This window comes from Eleutherodactylus coqui, chromosome 7 (assembly GCF_035609145.1).
Source record: "Eleutherodactylus coqui strain aEleCoq1 chromosome 7, aEleCoq1.hap1, whole genome shotgun sequence".
In the NCBI taxonomy this organism is placed as follows: domain Eukaryota; kingdom Metazoa; phylum Chordata; class Amphibia; order Anura; family Eleutherodactylidae; genus Eleutherodactylus; species Eleutherodactylus coqui.
Window position 1 is genome coordinate 197,385,828 of NC_089843.1, and position 19,444 is coordinate 197,405,271.

At 46.0% G+C, this 19,444-nt stretch overlaps 1 non-coding gene and 1 pseudogene across 1 annotated transcript; both read left to right on the forward strand.

Moving 5' to 3' along the window:
- The first annotated feature begins 3,158 nt into the window (after positions 1 to 3,158).
- Positions 3,159 to 3,346, forward strand: LOC136573891 (U2 spliceosomal RNA). The gene has a single exon (XR_010786106.1). It is a non-coding gene; the product is annotated as a U2 spliceosomal RNA (small nuclear RNA).
- Positions 3,347 to 11,374: 8,028 nt separating this feature from the next.
- LOC136574076 (U2 spliceosomal RNA) lies at positions 11,375 to 11,551 on the forward strand (annotated as a pseudogene).
- Positions 11,552 to 19,444: the final 7,893 nt, after the last annotated feature.

A 19,444-nucleotide genomic window follows, 5' to 3' on the forward strand; every position in this document is an offset into this window, starting at 1 on the left:
GGTTATTTCTGCCACCAAACCTGTGGTGACTGCAGCAGAGAACTCTGAAAAACCTTCTCAGACTTCTGAGAGGGATAAGTTTGATATGCTTAAAGAATCCAAGACAGCAGAAGTGGAAGCCAAAAAGGTGGAGGACGGCATCAGGAGAAGGGTTGGAGGCCAGAAGCCACAGGTTGGGAGTGGCACGCCCGAGGAGCAGGTGTGTGGGGTGATTAGAGCAATGGAGGAAATCATTGGGGAGGTGGACAGTCCCATTAATCCCTCAGGGAACATTGAAGAGTTTTCCTCCCCAGACACAGCCCCAGGTAAGAGGGAGGGGGGCAGTGATATTATTGACTCCAGCGAGGAGGACTTTGTGACTGTTGCAGAAAAAAATGTTGCAAAGAGAAGAAAATGTGTAAAAAGTAAAGAGGCTCCCATGGATGTGAGTAATCCCTTTGAGATCCTGGCGCAGGACTTGGAGTGTTCTGCGGAAAGTGGCGTGGACTGAGAGTGAGCCACTATGAAATTGCATCTTACCTAAAGTATCATGTGGTTTAGCCACCTTAAGTGGAGAAGTGTATATACTGCATAATGCTTCATTATATGTTCTGCATGCATAATATAATGATAACGTTGCTATAGGCATCCATTTATATTATGATTTTGATATGTTCCCAGAACGTACGGGTTTTTAAGTCGAAGGCCAGGAGAGCAGCGATTTTGAGCTTATTACGGCAAGAAAAGGCCGACATATTTTGTTTGCAGGAGTGCGGCACAGACGCTGACATTAATTCTTTTGAATGGCCTTACGGTGACGCAGTATAGTCTGGGAGCATGCAAAACAAAAACGATGGGGTCGGTATCCTAACGAACTCCAAAGAGTTAACACTACATAGTAGTGAAGTGATAGAAGCGGGGAGATGTATCTCCGCAGTAGTGTTATTTAGAGATATACCGCTCCGGGTTATTAACGTATATGCACCAGTGGAGAAACAAGAAAGGTGCGCGTTGTTTGAAAAAATAATGCTTTTTTTACAGGGCAGGTCACCTACTATTCTGGTGGGTGACATGAATTGCGATATGTCAAAGAGAGCATTTGACGTATCCGCTAAGCTGTTACATGAAATGGTTACTGATTTTCATTTGACGGAGAAGGATGTGTGTGAGGTATGTAAGTATATGTGGGTGAATGCGGAGATGGCTGATAGTATGCGTGAGGGTGTGGTTGTGCTGATCCCAAAGAAAGGAGACCTGAAGAGGTTAAAGAACTGGCGCCCCATCACGTTACTAAATTGTGATTATAAAATCTACGCTAAGTTGATCGCCAACCGTATGCGTGATGTGATTGAGTGTGTTGTGAATGAAGATCAGTATTGTGCGGTGCCTGGGAGACGTGTGCATGAGAGTTTGTGTCTGATGAGGGATGTGTTGTGGGATTGCAAGAAGAGGAAGAAGAGTGTGTATGTGGTGAGTGTGGACTTTGAGAAAGCGTATGATAGGTTGTCGCATGGGTTTCTGTTTAGTGTATTGTTACGTATGGGATTTCCGGCTGAGTTTGTGTGCAGAGTGAGGAGTTTGTATGAAAGTATCTTCAGTAGAATGTTGGTGAATGGGAAGGTTGGAAGGAGAGTGAATGTGATGTCTGGTGTGCGGCAGGGATGTCCGTTGTCTCCGGTGGTATTTATTTGTGCCATGGAGCCATTACTCTGTATGCTTAGAAAAGATAAAGTGGTGCGGGGCATTCATATCCCCGGTAGTAATGGGCGAGAATGGAAGGTGAGTGCATATATGGATGATGTGTGTGTGATGTGTGAGTCTGAGTGTGCTGTGAGGAGGGTGAAACTGTTGGTGTCCGTGTTTTGTGGTGCGTCTGCTTTTCGTGTGAATTGGGAGAAGAGTGAATGTAAGGTGTTTGGTGAGGCTGAGTTGAGTGCGGATGTGGGATTGAATAGAGTGAGAGGCCCTATTAAAATCCTGGGGATCAATTTTAATGACAGCCTGGATGGGAGAGAGAGTTGGAAGGATGTGAGGCAGAAGGTGGAGAGTCGTTTAAATTTTTGGAGGCTGCGGAGCCTTACCTACATAGGTAAGACCCTGGTAATAAAAAGTGTGGTCTTACCAATCTTTTTATATGTAGCGATGGTCTTCCCGCCAGATTACATGACCCTCAGGGGTCTAAATAGGATCCTTTTCACCTTTTTCTGGAGGTCGTGGATGGAACGGCTGAGGAGAGAAGTGGTCATGAAAAACTGGAGAAAGGGGGGAGCGGGTTTCCCCAACCTTGAAATTTATTTTGGTTGTAATATTATAGTTTTTTTACTAACATCACTCCAGAAAGATTCGAAAGGTGTGTGCATGATGAGATACTTGGCTGGGAGACTGTGTGTGCGGATGAAGTGGTGTGAGTATGATTTACGTAAGCCTCTGTCGTTTGAAAGTCCAAAGTGGTATGAATGGGTTGTCAGTTTTGTAGCGAAGTATGAGTTGAGTGAGTGTGAGGCGAGTGTGCTGAGGAATAAGCGGATGGTCCAGAGAATGATTGAGAGTAAGGATGTGGTGTGTGATACCAGTTCTGTGAGGGGAGCGGATGTGGAGAGCGTGTGGAAGAAAGTGCGGATGGATGGGATGAGTAATAGGCAGAGTGAGATTGTATGGCAGAGTTTGCATGGAGTGTTACCGGTGAGAGAGTTCCAGCGTGTGAGAGGTCTGGTGAGGGATGAAAGGTGTCCGAGAGAGGGGTGCGGTGGATGTGAGAATGTGATACATATCTTTTGGAACTGTAGTTACGCGCAGAACGTACTGCGGAGTTTAGGCCCCTTGTGTAAGGGGATCACAGGAGCCACGTTTATTAATTATGGTTTAGTTATGTTCGGGTTTGGTGTGAGTGATTGCGTGAGACAGAGATTGTTGTGGCTGTTTATGGCGTGTGTGAAGGAAGTGTTATGGGATGTAAGGAATGTGTATGTGTTTAAGCGGAAGGAACTAAGTGTGAGGGACAGTGTGAGAATGGTGCTGGGGAAATTGTACTTTATTTATTCGTGGGATAAAAGCAAGAGGGGGGTGGATGCGGAGGGTTTATGGAAAGTTAAAAAATGGATTGAGTTAGTTGATTTATCATGAGTGTAATGTATTTATGTTGTGGTTATGTGATGAATGTATTGTGTAAAAATTAAATAAAAACCTTTGGTTTTACAAAAAAAAAAAAAAAAAATCTGTTCTTATCAGTTTAATATCTGATACGTCCCCTATCTGGGGACCATATATTAAATGGATTTTTAGAACAGGGAGCTGGAAAAAGAGCTTGCTCTGTCCACTCCACGCATTGACCTGGTATTGCAGTACCTCCAGGACCGGTGCACCCCCTTTCCTACAACAGTTTCCAAAAGCAGAAAAACAACACCGACGAGCAAGAGGTGCAGCGCAGCTGTGGCGGCGGCTGCTGCTACCACCACCCAAGCACTTTGATTGACACTCAGCCCGTCTGCTCGCAACATTGTATCCACTGAGCAGCTGCGTCTGCCAGAGTGTGCACAGCACAGGTACAACTGGAAGCAAAACAACACACACACACACACACCAGTTCATATGGCAGCCGCACTCTATAGTTCGTACCTACCGCTGCGCTAATAGCCAAGTTGGAAACATCGGGCAGGCACAGCGTATCCTGGCAGCCTGCGTCTGTATGCTCCACGTATTCGGGTCATGGGTGTATGTGCAGGGGGCCCGGAGCCCCAGGGGGCCCATAAAGTCTCTCTTCCCCACATTGTAAACCAATGCTATCAATGAAGCTTTATAGTTTGGGGGCCCAGTTCCAGACTTTGTACTGGGGCCCCGCAGCTTCAAGTTACACCTCCGGATCAGGATAATGCTAGGCCATTCCAACCAGCCTGTGTGTGTGACCTGCAGTCGCTGGTAGTCGAAAAGCGGCCGGCCCCGGATGCGCGCTTCAGAGTGGACAGACAGCAGCGGACCCCCAATCACACAGGCCCAAGGCTTGCTATGTAGCACGGAATACCTCATTCGACTGCAGCACTTCACGCGGGCTGAGATACACGCTCCACGTGGGATGGGCAGTATTCGTCCATGAAGATCCAGGCCAACGTTTAGAGATGGAGCAACACTCGGGGAGCAAAGAACTCCAACGAACGGACGTCTACTTTACAAGGATGTATTGCTTTATTCAATGCATGGACACAGAAACAGTTCAACCGCTCGATTACAGACCGCAGTCAATACAGTAAAGAAAGAAATGTTTCTGTTTAATGTAAACTTGCATAGAGCTCGTTTGTCAGCCACTGACTGAATGCTGCTGCTGCATGTCTAAAACGTGGTCTGACGTTACATGCACCACCAGGGATAAGGCCTTGCCTATAAGCATTCCCCAGCTGGCAAAAACGGAACCTCCCTGCCTATTCCTCACCATGGAAGAACGGAACCTACCTTTTTTTTAAAAAAAGAAAGCCACAGCAGCAGCCAACTCGATTTTGGTAGGCCGCTGTCTCCCCCTTGTGTGCTGCATAAAAAATGCACTCCACTAAAAATAGCAATGATCCACGAAATAGAGCGTATGGAGAGAATGAGGCTTCCAGATCAGCCGTCAGGCTATGATAAATTGTATCACACCTGGGCGATATGGATAGATGCCCGGAGCTCACCCCTATTTACCAAGTGGTTACAGACAGGGACATGTGAGTAACACGTTTAAACCACAATCGTAAAGAGAAACAACAATTCCGGAGCCCGCCCCCCCCCCCCTTTTTGTTTTATTTTCTCTTTCTCCCGTGTCATAGATACCTACCCTCCCTTACCACTCCCCCCCTTACCCTCCCCTCATTCCCCTGTTTGTAGACCTTATAAAATATCACAGACAAACATGATATAGTTCAACTCGAAATTGATTTATTAAGTTTCATTGTCAAAGTTATTTTTACATTGCTTTGAGATAAGGCAAAAGTTTCCCCCCCTCCATGAAACCAATAAAACCTATATTGAATAAAATAAAAATGATGCAGTTACCGGTAGTTCTGCAGCTTCTTGGTGGAAATAAAGACCATCTCCCGTCTCCCAGCTGCAGCAGAGACTGACTAAAATGGCTGCCAAGCCCGGTATTAATGCTTCTAAATTGATGACATCACAATGGAGTGACATCAGCCTGCCATACACCTGGCTCATGACATCACAAAGGAGTGACATTGTCAGCCTTCCAAACACCTGGCTCAATTGCATACAGTATGTATGTATGTATGTATGTGAGTCTATCTATCTATCTATCTATCTATCTATCTATCTATCTATCTTTATTAATTATGTAGAATATAGATATGGATTATTTCTAAATTACAGATTTTGTAGATATAGATTAAAGATAGATTTAAGATTGTGTGTGTGTGTGTGTGTGTGTGTATATATATATATATATATATATATATATATATATATATGTGTGTGTATATATATAATGTGTGTATATATATATATATATAATATAATGTTTATATATCTAATGTATATATGTAAAAAAATATATAAAATCTGTAGTTATGTATGTATGGCGGGCAAAAAAGGCCTGCTGTATGTTTTTAAGTTCTTCGGATGACCATGCCGCTCTAATATTCTCCTTACTAGGGTCTACTAATGCTGGCCCAGGGGAAGGCAATAAAGCCCTATGGGGCCGAAGCCAATTTCCCTTATTTTAGGTAAAAAGTTTCCATCCGTCCCCACTGGAAATGCGGCCGGCCGAAGAGATCCCTCCAACCGACCGACCGACGCACCTTCAGAGACAAACTAGTGCTTGCTTCTAGTGTCATCGCCGGCTTAACCATCCTTTGTAGGGAGCTGACGAGTCCTGCAGCAGCAGCAGGCTCTGCAAGCCTAGGATGCGTGAGCACGGTGCAAGAGGAAGGACTGAGGGTGTGAGGCTGGGCGCGGTTGAGAAGGCGTGGGGCGGGGCTATGGAAAGTTTTACAAACTCTCCCAACTGCCTGGGTGCATTGTGGGTGCGCCCAGAGTGCTGGCTGAGCATGTTGCCTCAAGCCTTGGAAGTGGAGTTGGGCGGACCGGGCTACAGGTGAAACCCATTTCGGGTTATCGCTTCTCGGCCTTTTGGCTAAGATCAAGTGTACCTGGTACAGGCGGTCTTAGTCAGAAGGTAACTCGGGTACCCCTCTCCTCTGCCTGGCGGGATCGCCCACTCCGGTGGGCTTCACCCGCCTGCTGCTATCGGGGAGAGGGATTAGTCCCAGGGGAAACGAGTCGCGATCCCCCTGCCTCTTCTGGTCTCCGGGCCAGAGGAGGGCGCTACTTTTGTTGAGTCACAAAAGCGGTTTTGTGACTTCCCTTCTACAAACATGGGCGAAAGCCCACAAGAAATACCGGCATATGCGCGGATTAAGAACACAGTACGTGTCTCTTTTACAAATAATGCGGATACACGTGGCCTGAGGTATGTGGTTGAGGACGTGCTACAAGGAGTATTTAATGTGCAAAAGAGAGAGATTCTAGCGATCCAAGACTACCCCAAGCGACGGATCTATGACGTTACCCTAACAGAAACTGGCATATTTCGAGATCTGGTGGCGGCCATTCCAGAAAAGAAAGATCCGAAGCTTGAGGGGGTCTTGCTGGTCGAGCACGTCCTCGACATAACTAAACTCGTGGTGATTAAGATGTATTCTCCTTACATTGACGTGAAAGAGGTTGAGGCTTTCCTATCACGATATTTTAAATCCGTCAGATGTATGGGAAAAATTATGAACGAGTTTGGCATCTGGACCTCAAAGTGGCGTTTCCAGGCCACGTGTATAAGTGACCCCAGTTGGCCGGGGGGAGTGATCTTACCGCCCGCGCGTTTTAAATTGGGCAAAGTGAATGGCGACCTGTACTTTGCGGGAATGCCCGACTTCTGCAGGGTTTGTTCAACATACGGTCACCAAAAAGAAAACTGTGCGAGTACTTGCAAGAAATGTGGGGGCACTGATCACGAGACAAGCGAGTGCAAAAAAGGCAAAGGTTGTTATTTCTGCGGCAGTGTTGGTCACCTCTACACGTTTTGCCCCCACAGAGCACAGAAGACGGAGCAGCAAGGGCGACCCGGACCGAAGGAGCAGCCAGGGCAGCCAGATGACCGGAATGCACCCCCCCAGGGAGAGGAACCTGAGGAGATGGAGGTCTCCAGTGGACCCCCCCAGACCGGTAAGGAGCAGCGGAGCATAAAGAGGAGGGTGAGTGACCGGCGGACAGGCTCTCCCTCCCGGGAAACCGGTGGAGGTGGTAGAGCCGGGGAAGCCGGTCCAGGCCCTCCCAAGATGCCCGCTCAAGCGGTGCCTGAGGTGGAGGACCCAGGGGGCACGGCGGCAGCAACACAAAAAAGGCGGAAAGGCTCAGGAGGCAGGCTCTATTCGGAGGTGGTGCAGGGGGGAACCCCGGAGATCCCGACGAAGTCGGAGGACCCGGGGAAAGTACCCCCTGCGGAGTCATCGCAGAAGGCCCCTCCCCCTCCCTGCCAGGAGGGGGCGCGGGGTGCCACCTCCGAGAGCACAGAGACATGTGAGAGCCGAGTACCCACCCCGGCGGAGGGGACAGATATGAGCATGGGAGCTGGCCTGCTAGCCCCCTTGGAGTTCCCAGTAGGAATAGAATCAGTATGGGACTTAACGCAAATCCCTCTCTCGGGCACTGTAGGGGGTCCTCTAAGCGAGGTAGGTTCCTCTCCAGCATCGACATTCACGATGGACTCGGATGCGGGGGGGTGTGAGAGTGTCAGCGAGGTCTTTGGCTTGCCCGGGGACTTCTGAGCAGAGACCCACACATTTCCTAGTCCCCCATGGCTGCTCTATCGGGACTCACGTTTAACGTCAGAAGTATCGAGAGCCACGTGAGGAGGGTCGCCCTCTTCAACTACCTGACGATTTTCGCTGCCTCCGTCTTTTTCCTGCAGGAGTGCGGGATCCCGCATAGAGCCCAGTACAAAAAATACCAAGAGGACTGGGTACATGGACCGTCGGTCTGGTCCGGCTCTAACGAGACCAGATCGGCGGGGGTCGCCATTCTTTTTAAAGGAAACGTTTTTATTGACGTTATTAACGAAATTTTACCAGGCAGAATTTTATTGGTCAAAGCTTTTATTAACGGAGTAAAGTGGCAGTTTTTAAATTTTTATGGTGCAACAGATAAAAACACCCGAGCAGAAATGTTAGAGATTTTACCCCTTTTTTTAAACGATTCAGATCCTCTGATTTTAGCGGGAGATTTTAATTGTATTTTAAAGGGGGAACGCCGGCTTTCAAGCTCAGTGAGCAGAAATTATGATAAAACCTCAGCCTTGCTAAAAAACATCATCTCAGACGCCAAGCTCACTGATGCTTACAAAAAATGCAACCCCAACGCATCAGAGGAAGCCGGCGTTACCTGGAGCAACAGACTGTGCAGCTCCAGGATCGATTTTATGTTCTGCTCTTACCAAGTACTGCCTTTTAGATGTGACCTTTTTACCAATGTTTTCTCGGATCATAAGCTTTTATATTTTAAAGTTGATTCAGTTTTAAAGAGAAAATCCGGTAAGAATGCCTGGAAGTTTAACGTGTCCCTTTTAGAAGATCCGCAGGTTTTATCTGATTTTATCACTTTTTATAAAGACTGCAGGCGAGTAAAAGATCCCAACACTCCCACCAGCCAGTGGTGGGAGAAGATGAAACTGAAAATAAAAACATTTTTTATCAAGGTTGGGATCGCTAAAGCTAAAGCAAAACGTACATTTTATTCTAATCTGAATACTCGCCTGCAGACCCTGTATAAGTTCCGTGAACATGACATAGAGGTGGACCACGAGATCATCGAGGTGAAGAAAGAGATCGCCCGGTGCCTGGAGCAGAGGGGAAAAGAAATTATATTCCGTTCGAAAGTGCAACACCTGGAGGAGAACGAGACCTGCTCCAGGTACTTCTTCAAGAAGATAAGAGACAAGCGGACAGTCCTCGATGATCTCGATGGCACCAAGGACATACAGGGTATTTTAAAGAAAGTGTATGGTTTTTATGCGGATCTTTTTAATACTAAACCTGTTGACAGTGATTTTATGAATGACTCGTTGAAGGAGATTACTGACGTTTTAGATCCTGGTTCTCGTGAGATTTTACTAAGGGACATCACAGAACAGGAGATTTTAGACACTATTAAAAGTTTTAAACCAGGTAAGGTGCCTGGGCCCGATGGTATACCCATAGAGTTTTATGTCACCTTTTTTGGTATTTTTAAGGATGACCTTTTCTCCCTTTTTACTGAGGTTTTTATGTCTAAAGCCCTCCCGGGGTCCTGGAAGAAGGGTGACGTGTCTCTTTTATACAAGAAAGGAGACAAGACGGACATCAAGAACTGGAGACCGATCACCCTTCTCAACAGCGACTACAAGATAATGGCAAAAATATGTGCAAACCGCCTCAAGACCGTAATAAGCAAAGTTGTACACCCCAACCAGGTCTGTGGGGTGCCCGGGAGGGCAATATGGGAGAATCTTAACCTGATCAAAGATTGTATTAGCGACACAAAATCAAGAAGCGGAAAAATGGCAATTTTAACTATCGACTTTGAAAAAGCCTTTGACCACGTGTCGCATTTTTATCTTTTTAAGGTTTTAGAGAGAATGGGTATACCGGAAGGTTTTTTATTGTCTTTAAAAGCGTTTTACAACAACTGCACGAGTAGAATTTTAGTCAACGGTTTTAGGACACAGGAAGTGCTTTTAAACTCCGGGGTGAAGCAGGGGTGTCCCTTGTCCCCACTACTTTTTATATGCGCATTAGAGCCTCTTTTATGCACCATACGGCGGGACAAGCAGATCCGTGGGATCCCCCTGCCCGGCGGGGGGGGGGGGTCGAGGCTAAAGTAGTGGGGTACATGGACAATGTGGCAATCCTCGGAAGGGACACCCTGTCGATCCAGAAGGCTACTAGACAAATTGAGTTTTATTGCTGCGCCTCGGGTTTTAAAGTCAATTTTAACAAAAGTAGTATTTTAAACATCGGGGACCTGCCATTGCCAGATGTCCCCATTCCTGTGTCCGACTCGGTGCAGATTTTAGGAGTCTCCTTCAACGAGGATAACAGAGGTCTTAACAGCTGGGACTTGGTGGCACAAAAGATAAACAAGAAAATCTGTATGTGGAGCATGCGGCAGCTGACCATGGAGGGGAAGGTTTTAATCACCAAATCTGTGATTTTACCGATTTTATTGTACCTGAGTTTAGTGTTTCCCCCTCCTGGCAGAGTTTTTAATAAAATTGTTAAAGCATGCTTCACATTTTTATGGAGCTCCAAGATGGAGAAACTAAGCAGGGAAATCGTGATGAAGCCGAAGGAGATGGGAGGAAAAGATTTCCCTGATTTTAAAGCCTTTTTATATACAAAGTATTTTAGTTTATGTATTGGTGCTCTTTTTAAAAACCACTATTGGTCCTATTTTATCCGGTATAACACAGGCTATTTTATGAGGAGGAACAATTGGTTCAAGACGGTTTTAAATTCCCCTTACTCTTTTAATCTGCCCGGAGAATACAAGATTTTAGAGAAAATAGCGATTTTATATGATTTTACTGGCAAAAGCCCACAAGTTTTAATGAATAGTAAAGTCATTTTAAAGGATATTAAGAAAAGTGGTTTTTATGTTCAAGTAAGTAATTTTAACGAAAGACAAAGCAAAGAAACTTGGACAATGGATAATTATCATATTTTTAATTCACAGAAAGATCTGGCCTGGAGCTGCGTCCATGACTGTCTTCCGTGCCGGGCATTCCAGCATCGTAGAGGTTTGACCAGCACTGCCACGTGCCCAAGACCAGGATGTGCAGGAGAAGAGACGACGACCCACCTGATGTGGACCTGCTACATTACAAAGAGAGTATGGACTAAGATATTGCCGCTACTGATTAAAATAACAGGACTTAAGAGACTAACATTGGATGCCGTCCTGTATGGATGCCTGGAATGCCCCACACGGACTCAGAAAATTATGGCATGGAAGATGGTCAATTCGGTCAAAGCAGCTCTATGGAAATCCAGAAACATTTTAGTTTTTAAACATGAAATTTTAACTGTGAAGGACATTTTAGCCATTACTCTTAATGAGATGCACCAGTACTTTTTAGTGGATAAGAAAAATTTCCCGATTTTAGCGAGAAAATGGCTTTTATCAGAATGGAGCTCCATAATATGATGCCACCAAGGGCCCTTTTATGTGATATTATCTTGTTCTGTATTTTTAACATGTATTTTATGTAGACGAATGTTTTAAATGGTATGTTTTAATGTGTTGTTTAATATGTTTTAATGTACTGTTTTTAACAATTGCAAAAACGTCTATGTAAATATGTGTTGGACAAATAAAAACGCCCCCCATATGGAGGGCTTGTCAACTTAAAAAAAAATCTGTTCTTATCAGTTTAATATCTGATACGTCCCCTATCTGGGGACCATATATTAAATGGATTTTTAGAACAGGGAGCTGGAAAAAGAGCTTGCTCTGTCCACTCCACGCATTGACCTGGTATTGCAGTACCTCCAGGACCGGTGCACCCCCTTTCCTACAACAGTTTCCAAAAGCAGAAAAACAACACCGACGAGCAAGAGGTGCAGCGCAGCTGTGGCGGCGGCTGCTGCTACCACCACCCAAGCACTTTGATTGACACTCAGCCCGTCTGCTCGCAACATTGTATCCACTGAGCAGCTGCGTCTGCCAGAGTGTGCACAGCACAGGTACAACTGGAAGCAAAACAACACACACACACACACACCAGTTCATATGGCAGCCGCACTCTATAGTTCGTACCTACCGCTGCGCTAATAGCCAAGTTGGAAACATCGGGCAGGCACAGCGTATCCTGGCAGCCTGCGTCTGTATGCTCCACGTATTCGGGTCATGGGTGTATGTGCAGGGGGCCCGGAGCCCCAGGGGGCCCATAAAGTCTCTCTTCCCCACATTGTAAACCAATGCTATCAATGAAGCTTTATAGTTTGGGGGCCCAGTTCCAGACTTTGTACTGGGGCCCCGCAGCTTCAAGTTACACCTCCGGATCAGGATAATGCTAGGCCATTCCAACCAGCCTGTGTGTGTGACCTGCAGTCGCTGGTAGTCGAAAAGCGGCCGGCCCCGGATGCGCGCTTCAGAGTGGACAGACCGCAGCGGACCCCCAATCACACAGGCCCAAGGCTTGCTATGTAGCACGGAATACCTCATTGGACTGCAGCACTCCACGCGGGCTGAGATACACGCTCCACGTGGGATGGGCAGTATTCGTCCATGAAGATCCAGGCCAACGTTTAGAGATGGAGCAACACTCGGGGAGCAAAGAACTCCAACGAACGGACGTCTACTTTACAAGGATGTATTGCTTTATTCAATGCATGGACACAGAAACAGTTCAACCGCTCGATTACAGACCGCAGTCAATACAGTAAAGAAAGAAATGTGTCTGTTTAATGTAAACTTGCATGGAGCTCGTTTGTCAGCCACTGACTGAATGCTGCTGCTGCATGTCTAAAACGTGGTCTGACGTTACATGCACCACCAGGGATAAGGCCTTGCCTATAAGCATTCCCCAGCTGGCAAAAACGGAACCTCCCTGCCTATTCCTCACCATGGAAGAACGGAACCTACCTTTTTTTTAAAAAAAGAAAGCCACAGCAGCAGCCAACTCGATTTTGGTAGGCCGCTGTCTCCCCCTTGTGTGCTGCATAAAAAATGCACTCCACTAAAAATAACAATGATCCACGAAATAGAGCGTATGGAGAGAATGAGGCTTCCAGATGAGCCGTCAGGCTATGATAAATTGTATCACACCTGGGCGATATGGATAGATGCCCGGAGCTCACCCCTATTTACCAAGTGGTTACAGACAGGGACATGTGAGTAACACGTTTAAACCACAATCGTAAAGAGAAACAACAATCCCGGAGCCCCCCCCCCCTTTTTGTTTTATTTTCTCTTTCTCCCGTGTCATAGATACCTACCCTCCCTTACCACTCCCCCCCTTACCCTCCCCTCATTCCCCTGTTTGTAGACCTTATAAAATATCACAGACAAACATGATATAGTTCAACTCGAAATTGATTTATTAAGTTTCATTGTCAAAGTTATTTTTACATTGCTTTGAGATAAGGCAAAAGTTTCCCCCCCTCCATGAAACCAATAAAACCTATATTGAATAAAATAAAAATGATGCAGTTACCGGTAGTTCTGCAGCTTCTTGGTGGAAATAAAGACCATCTCCCGTCTCCCAGCTGCAGCAGAGACTGACTAAAATGGCTGCCAAGCCCGGTATTAATGCTTCTAAATTGATGACATCACAATGGAGTGACATCAGCCTGCCATACACCTGGCTCATGACATCACAAAGGAGTGACATTGTCAGCCTTCCAAACACCTGGCTCAATTGCATACAGTATGTATGTATGTATGTATGTGAGTCTATCTATCTATCTTTATTAATTATGTAGAATATAGATATGGATTATTTCTAAATTACAGATTTTGTAGATATAGATTAAAGAAAGATTTAAGATTGTGTGTGTGTGTGTGTGTGTGTGTGTGTGTATGTGTGTGTATATATATATATATATATTAATATATATATATATATATATATAATGTGTATATATATATAATGTGTGTATATATATATAATATAATGTTTATATATCTAATGTATATATGTAAAAAAATATATAAAATCTGTAGTTATGTATGTATGGCGGGCAAAAAAGGCCTGCTGTATGTTTTTAAGTTCTTCGGATGACCATGCCGCTCTAATATTCTCCTTACTAGGGTCTACTAATGCTGGCCAAGGGGAAGGCAATAAAGCCCTATGGGGCCGAAGCCAATTTCCCTTATTTTAGGTAAAAAGTTTCCATCCGTCCCCACTGGAAATGCGGCCGGCCGAAGAGATCCCTCCAACCAACCGACCGACCGACGCACCTTCAGAGACAAACTAGTGCTTGCTTCTAGTGTCATCGCCGGCTTAACCATCCTTTGTAGGGAGCTGACGAGTCCTGCAGCAGCAGCAGGCTCTGCAAGCCTAGGATGCGTGAGCACGGTGCAAGAGGAAGGACTGAGGGTGTGAGGCTGGGCGCGGTTGAGAAGGCGTGGGGCGGGGCTATGGAAAGTTTTACAAACTCTCCCAGCTGCCTGGGTGCATTGTGGGTGCGCCCAGAGTGCTGGCTGAGCGTGTTGCCTCAAGCCTTGGAAGTGGAGTTGGGCGGACCGGGCTACAGGTGAAACCCATTTCGGGTTATCGCTTCTCGGCCTTTTGGCTAAGACCAAGTGTACCTGGTACTTCGGTGGGCTTCACCCGCCTGCTGCTATTAGGGAGAGGGATTAGTCCCAGGGTAAACGAGTCGCGATCCCCCTGCCTCTTCTGGTCCCCGGGCCAGAGGAGGGCGCTTCTACCTAGGCGTCACAAAGCGGTTTTGTGACACCAAAACTACAAAATGGGTGAAAACCCAACAGAAATACCGGCTTATGCGCGGATAAAGAACACCGTACGTGTCTCTTTTACGGAAAGTGCGGATACACGTGGCCTGAGGTATGTGGTCGAGGACGTGCTACAAGGAGTGTTTAATGTACAAAAACGTGAGATTCTAGCGATCCAAGACTACCCCAAGCGACGGATCTATGACGTCACCCTAACTGAGACGGGCATCTTTCGAGACCTGGTTGCAGCCATACCGAGCAAAAAAGATCCGAAGCTTGCGGGTGTCTTGCTGGTCGAGCACGTCCTCGACATAACCAAACTCGTGGTGATTAAGATGTATTCACCCTACATTGACGTTAAAGAGGTTGAGGATTTCCTTCTACGCTATTTTAAATCCGTCAGATGTATGGGAAAGATAATGAACGAGTTTGGCATCTGGACCTCGAAGTGGCGTTTCCAGGCCACGTGTGTAAGTGACCCCAGTAAGCCGGGGGGAGTGATCTTGCCGCCAGCGCGTTTTAAATTGGGCAAAGTGAATGGCGACCTGTACTTTGCGGGAATGCCCGACTTCTGCAGGATTTGTTCACAATACGGTCACCATAAGGATTCCTGTGCGAGCACCTGTAAGAAGTGTGGGGGCACGGATCACGAAACTAGTCAATGTCAGAAAGGGAAAGGATGTTATTTTTGCGGCAGTGTTGGTCACCTCTACACGTTTTGCCCCCACAGAGCACAGAAGACGGAGCAGCAAGGGCGACCCGGACCCAAAGAGCAGCCAGGGCAGCCAGATGACCAAGCAGCACCCCCGCAGGGAGAGGAACCTGAGGAGATGGAGGTCTCCAGTGGACCCCCCCAGAGTGGTAAGGAGCAGCGGAGCATCAAAAGGAGGGTGAGTGACCGGCGGACAGGCTCTCCCTCCCGGGAAACTGGTAGAGGTAGTAGGGCCGGGGAAGCCGGTCCAGGCCCTCCGAAGATGCCCGCTCAAGCGGTGCCCGAGGTGGAGGACCCAGGGGGCACAGCGGCCGCAACGCAGAAACGGCGGAAAGGCTCAGGAGGCAAGCTTTATTCGGAGGTGGTGCAGGGGGGAACCCCGGAGATCCCGACGAAGTCGGAGGACCCGGGGGAAGTACCCCCTGCTGTGTCATCCCAGAAGGCCCCTCCCCCTCCCGGCCAGGAGGGGGCGCGGGGTGCCACCTCCGAGGGCACAGAAACGCAAGTGAGCCAAGTACCCACCCCGGCGGAGGGGACAGAAATAAGCACGGGAGCCGGCCTGCTGGCCCCCTTGGAGTTTCCGGAAGGAATAGAATCGGTATGGGATCTAACGCAAATCCCTCTCTCGGGCACCGTCGGGGGTCCACTAAGTGGAGTGGGTTCCTCTCCAGCATCGCCGTTCTCGATAGATTCGGATGCGGGGGGGGTGTGAGAGTGCTAGCGAGGTCTTTGGCTTGCCCGGAGACTTTTGAAGACCCACGTATATCCTAGTCTCCAATGGCTGCTCTGTCGGGACTCACTTTTAATGTCAGAAGTATCGAGAGCCACGTGAGGAGGGTCGCCCTCTTCAACTACCTGACTATCTTTGCTGCCTCCGTATTTTTCCTGCAGGAGTGCGGCATCCCGCATAGAGCAAACTACAAAAAATACCAAGATGACTGGGTACATGGACCGTCGGTCTGGTCCGGCTCTAATGAGACCAGATCGGCGGGGATCGCCATTCTTTTTAAAGGGAACGTTTTAATTGACGTTATTAATGAAATTTTACCAGGCAGAGTTTTATTGGTCAAGGCTTTTATCAATGGTATAAAGTGGCAGTTTTTAAACTTTTATGGATCAGCTGATAAGAAAGAGCGAGCAGAGATGCTAGAGATTTTACCCCTTTTTATTAATGATTCTGACCCCCTGATTTTAGCAGGGGATTTTAATTGTATTTTAAAGGGGGAACGCCGGCTTTCTAGCTCAGTGAGCAGAAATTATGATAAGACCTCTTCTATGTTAAAAAATCTGATTTTAGACGCCAAGCTCACTGATGCTTTTAAGAAATGCAACCCCAATGCATCAGAGGAAGCCGGCGTCACCTGGAGCAACAAGATCTGCAGCTCCAGGATAGATTTTATGTTCTGTTCTTATCAAGTACTGCCTTTTAGATGCGATTCTTTTACCAACATTTTCTCTGACCATAAGCTTTTATATTTTAAAGTTGATACCGTTTTAAAGAGGAAATCCGGTAAAAATGCCTGGAAGTTTAACGTGTCCCTTTTAGAAGATCCGCAGGTTTTATCCGATTTTATCACTTTTTATAAAGACTGCAGCTGAGTGAAAGATCCCAACACTCCCACCAGCCAGTGGTGGGAGATGATGAAGCAAAAAATTAAAAACTTTTTTATCAAGGTTGGGATCGCCAAGGCTAAAGAAAAACGTACATTTTATTCCAACCTGAACACTCGCCTGCAAACCCTGTATAAGTTCCGTGAACATGATATAGAGGTGGACCACGAGATCATCGAGGTGAAGAAAGAGATCGCCCGGTGCCTGGAGCAGAGGGGAAAAGAAATAATCTTCCGCTCTAAAGTACAACATCTGGAGGAAAATGAAACCTGCTCCAGGTACTTCTTCAAGAAGATAAGAGACAAGCGGACAGTCCTCGATGATCTCGGTGGCACCAAGGACATACAGGGTATTTTAAAGAAAGTGTATGAGTTTTATGCGGATCTTTTTAATACTAAACCTGTTGACATTGATTTTATGAATGACTCGTTGAAGGAGATCACTGACGTTTTAGATCCTGGTTCTCGTGAGATTTTATCAAGGGACATCACAGAACAGGAGATTTTAGAGACTATTAAGAGTTTTAAACCAGGTAAGGTGCCTGGGCCCGATGGTATACCCATAGAGTTTTATGTCACCTTTTTTGGTATTTTTAAGGATGACCTCTTCTCCCTTTTTACTGAGGTTTTTATGTCTAAAGCCCTCCCGGGGTCCTGGAAGAAGGGTGACGTGTCTCTTTTATACAAGAAAGGAGACAAGACGGACATCAAGAACTGGAGACCGATCACCCTTCTGAACAGTGACTACAAAATAATGGCCAAAAAATGTGCGAACAGACTAAAGACCGTAGTAAGCAAAATTGTACACCCCAACCAGGTCTGTGGGGTGCCCGGGAGGAGCATATGGGAGAATCTTAACCTGATCAAAGATGTTATTAGTGACACAAAATCAAGACAAGGTCAAATGGCTATTTTAACAATAGACTTCGAGAAAGCCTTTGACCGAGTGTCACATTTTTATCTTTTTAAGGTTTTAGAGAGAATGGGTATACCGGAAGGTTTTTTATTGTCTCTTAAAGCGTTTTACAATAATTGCTCAAGCAGAATTTTAGTCAATGGTTTTAGGACACAGGAAGTACTTTTAAATTCCGGGGTGAAGCAGGGGTGTCCCTTGTCCCCACTACTTTTTATCTGCGCCCTAGAGCCTCTTTTATGTACAATCCGACGGGACAAGCTGATCCGAGGGATCCCCCTGCCCGGCGGGGGGGGGGGGGGGGGGATCGAGGCCAAAGTAGTGGGGTACATGGACGATGTGGCAATACTTGGAAGGGACACCCTGTCAATCCAGAGAGCATCAAGGCAAATTGAGTTTTATTGCTGCGCCTCGGGTTTTAAGGTAAATTTTAACAAGAGTAGTATTTTAAACATCGGGGACCTGCCATTGTCAGATGTCCCCATCCCTGTGTCCGACTCAGTGCAAATTTTAGGTGTCTCCTTCAACGAGGACAACAGAGGTCTTAATAGTTGGGACTTGGTGGCACAGAAAGTCAATAAGAAAATTTGTATGTGGAGCATGCGGCAGCTGACCATGGAGGGGAGGGTTTTAGTCACAAAAGCCGTGATTTTACCCATTTTACTGTATTTAAGCTTAGTGTTTCCCCCTCCTGGCAGAGTTTTTAATAAAATTGTAAAGGCATGCTTCACATTCTTATGGAGCTCCAAGATGGAAAAACTCAGCAGGGAAATCGTAATGAAGCCGAAGGAGATGGGAGGAAAAGATTTCCCTGATTTTAAAGCCTTTTTATATACGAAGTATTTTAGTATGTGTATTGGTGCTCTTTTTAAAAATCACTATTGGTCTTATTTTTTACGATACAACACTGGCTATTTTATGAGGAGGAATGGATGGTTCCACACGGTTTTAAATTCCCCTTATTCTTTTAACTTGCCCCATGAGTATAAGATTTTAGAAAAAATAGTGATTTTATATAATTTTACTGGCAAAAGTGCGCAAATTTTAATGAATAGTAAAGTCATTTTAAAAACCATAAAAGAAAGTGGTTTTTATGTACAAGTCAGTAATTTTAACGAAAAAAAGAGTAAAGAGACCTGGATGATGGTTAACCACTATATTTTTAATTCACAGAAAGATCTGGCCTGGAGCTGCGTCCATGACTGTCTTCCATGCCGGGCATTCCAGCATCGTAGAGGTTTGACCAGCACTGCCGCATGCCCAAGACCCGGATGCCCAGGAGAAGAGACAACACTACATCTTATATGGACTTGTTTTATCGCCAAGAAAGTATGGACTAAAATATTGCCGCTCATGAGAAAGATTACCGGACTTAAGAGACTTACATTGGATGCCGTTTTATATGGATGCCTGGAATGCCCCACACAGACTCAAAGAATTATGGCATGGAAGATGGTCAATTCGGTCAAAGCAGCTCTATGGAAAACCAGAAATATTCTAGTTTTTAAACATGAAGCTTTATCTGTGAAGGACATTTTATCAATTACTCTTAATGAGATGCACCAGTACTTTTTAGTAGACAAGAAAAATTTTCCTGTTTTAGCAAGAAAATGGCTTTTAGCAGAATGGAGCTCCATAATCTGATGCCACCAAGTGCCCTTTTATGTGATTTTTAATTTGTTCTGTATTTTTTAATGTATATTATGTAGACAAATGTTTTAAATGGTATGTTTTAATGTGTTATTTAATATGTTTTAATGTACTATTGAT